The sequence below is a fragment of the Amblyomma americanum genome, chromosome 1, assembly GCF_052857255.1.
Source record: "Amblyomma americanum isolate KBUSLIRL-KWMA chromosome 1, ASM5285725v1, whole genome shotgun sequence".
Lineage (NCBI taxonomy): Eukaryota > Metazoa > Arthropoda > Arachnida > Ixodida > Ixodidae > Amblyomma > Amblyomma americanum.
The window spans coordinates 495858111-495861506 of record NC_135497.1 but is presented as its reverse complement, the minus strand read 5'-3'; positions in this window follow the sequence as shown (position 1 = coordinate 495861506).

Genomic DNA, 3396 nt, shown 5'->3' with positions numbered 1-3396 from the left:
TTTTTTTTTGGCCACGTGCTGTGTGCCAAGCTGCTGAGACGAGGCGGCGTGTAGTTCGAATTATCCGAATTATCTGTAGCGGAACCGACTCGCTTTCGAATTAACGGGCTTTTTTATACACAGATCTGTACGTTGCTTGGGCGGACCTAGTAGATTACTTCGAATTATCCGAAAGTTCGAATTATTGAGGTTCGAAACAACGAGCTTTCACTGCATTCTGGTCCTCAGATTTTCAAATTTGGCAGTGTTGATGATGTAGAGACCCTTTCGACCAAACGGACAATTTTGTTAGGGAGGAACCAGGGGTTTCTTGTAAGAAGACAACCGAAATGCTATTGCATTAATTATGGGCACTGTACTCATCCTCAGTGGAGAAGCTCAGCTCTCCAGTGGGGCTGTACTTTGCTGACATGTGATATTAAGCTTTTGGAGAACAGGAAGAAGCCACATGGAACAGTGTGTTGAAAAGGAACAAACTTGACAAATATACCCTCCCCCATTCCCCTTTCTCTCTTGGTGATTCAGGCACAGCCTCTGATGACCACAGCAAAGGATACGGAGACACCCACATCAGAGACCGGCGAAAAGACTACGATGAATTTTCCCTCCATGAGCGTGCGTAAGGAAAACCTGAAAAACTCGTGGAACCCGCTGCGGCTGCCAGCTGAAATTATTCAAGAGCCGTGGCCCATCATCAATGAACTTATGTCGAGGAACGTGTTCAGATCTGAGCGCGCCACAGGCCAGGGAGAGTCGGCACCACTGACACCTGCACGGGCGGGCGGATCTCGCCGGGAGCCCCAGCCACTGGAAACATTCAATGCATGGAAGCACTGAGCCCTAAGCTGAGGGCATTTTGAAGGAATATTTGTTTGGTGTAAAAAACTCGGAGATGAGCTATTTTGTGAAAATTTGATTGCTTTTGAACAGCTGGTGTCTCAGCTGTGCCCCAGGTCATTAGGGTTCGTTATCATACAGCATGCATCTGGCATAGTCTAGTCATCTACTGTTTCCATGGGTTGCACTGCAAATCATGTGATGAATGTCTGAACCTGCTTCATGTAATCTGTACTTCTAGCACACCATTGTCTTATTGTGCATGTTCTGTTTTGTTGTTTGAACTTGAAATCACGCATAGACCACTAGGGATAAATTAGTTTGACATCTTCATGAACTCTAAGAATTTCATAACTGACTTCAGCTGCATATTGATCGTGCTGTGTTGTGTCTAGCAATACTACCGTCGCAGTCATCAGCCGAAGGACCTCATCAAGTGATCAAACGTGTGTCCCACACGAGCTCTGGTCACCAGATAGCAGCTTCTTCTAAATTATAATGATCTGTGATATTGTGTTATGTATGTTATCTGTTCCACATATTGTGGAGAAATGGGTGCTAAAAATGTCCTGCGCACTGAACAAAATGTGCTATACACATCAGTGTCATTCTTGCACATAATGGTTTCATGTTTCGGAGCAGTGCAACGCAAAAGTATTTCTACAGGACTTGGTACACTGCTCAAGTTGTTATTGCAAGGCAGCCTATATTTCAATGTCTTGACAGTGCAGTGCTTGCTTCTTATTTTTTTTATTGGAAATGTGTCAGGAATGGCTGTCCAAAAACAGTGCTATTGGGTATAGCCACATGTTAACTAGTACCCAACAGGAAGCGTGCTGCAAAAAAAATGTGAAGGCCATTTCATTATGATTTAACATGCCCTTGTAGTTCGGGAATAAAAACTCTCACTCTAATTGCCTCCTGTCATTTCCAGTACTGTTACTGATTTGGATGAAAGAATCAAATGTAGTAGGACAACTTCATTAATTCGGAAGTCCTTATAATTCTGACTACCGGGGTTGTCGCGGTCAACACCCGTGTAAATAGTATATGGCTTCTGACGCTCCTTAATTAGGGACATTGGTTAGGTCGTGCGGGTTGAGTACGTTTTGGTGCGGCCAGTGCCCATGCAAGTATATGGCTTTTAGCTGATGCTCATTAATTGGGGGCAGCGGTGAGGTAGCACTGGTTAATTTGGCTAGGCTCCCTGCAGGGACGTTAATGGGGGCTTAATGTCCGAAAGGAACTCTGGCTATGAGGAACGCTGTAGTGGAGGGTTCCGGAAATTTCGACCACCTGGGATTCTTTATGTGCACTTACATCGCGCAGTACATGGGCCTCTGGAATTTCGCCCCCATTGAAGTTCGACTGCTGCGGCCGGGAAGGAACCCGCGTCTTTAGGGTCAGCTGCAGAGCGCCATAACCACTGAGCCACCGCGCTGGCTTCCAGCGGGGACGTCTCGTCGGTGTATGATCTGACAGCCAGATACCCTCAAAACAGGCTTCCTGAGTCTTGATTTGGATGTTTAGATGTTGCATGTGCACTTCTGATGTGCGCGCAATGGAATGTGCATAACTCCAGTCGGAATGACTTGTTCCCGACTGATATGATGGTTCTGCTGGCTATCCCTTTGCATCGAGAGATCAATGGCTCGAAAAACACGATCAAACCAAGAAAGGCCACAAAATTAAAAATTAAACTCCTAACAAACATCCGTGGCACATTTTGGGCTCCCTGTGCCTTCAAGGAGCGTGACAGTGCCGTATGCGCCATGAATGTTCCAAATCCCGTTCGGTTCATTCAGGCAGCTTCACCACAGAGTGCTGAGCGTACGCGCGGAGGTGAAGCCTGCGGCGTCCATCTTGCCATGGGCAAAAAAGACTGTCCAATGTACTGGTAGCTTCTTTCAGCCATTGCATTTGCATATCTGGAGTGGATGTATGAGCGAATTTTTTAGAGGGCTGTAGACTATCTTATTTGCGCGATGCATTTATTACTTTCTATAATAGAGTATGTGCGCTTTTCTGTAGCTTTTCGACAAAATTCCTTGCTGAGAGGGAGCGGCCGCTCCCTCGCTATGTTCTCAACCCTCATGGATTTACACTGCCAATGGAGACACTAAACAAGATGTGCAGAGTTTAAAGCTTCACCAGAAAAGGCATGAGAAAACACATTGACCTCAGAATCGTAGCGCAAAGCAGGCAAGGACGAAAAAGAGAAACGCACATGCAGCACCGTGCTTGTCTCACTCAAGTTTGTTTTGCGCCATGATTAAAACTTGCAGGCCCAGTTTTGTACACTTGAGAAAATGTGGTTTATTTCAGCTCTCTCCCGCATGTGCAGCACTACCGAATAGGCCATTTGTTCTCACTGGTTCTTGAATATTATTAGCTTTGAAAGAACGGTTATGACTTTTTCTGCACTCATTGCTCAATTTTCTTATTCATTTATCATGGTATGCAGCCTAATATTAATGTATAATTCCACAACCTTCTTGCACAGGTTGTAGATGTGGTTGTTCAGGGCATCGCAGTCAAGCATGTGATCATCTAGCGCCG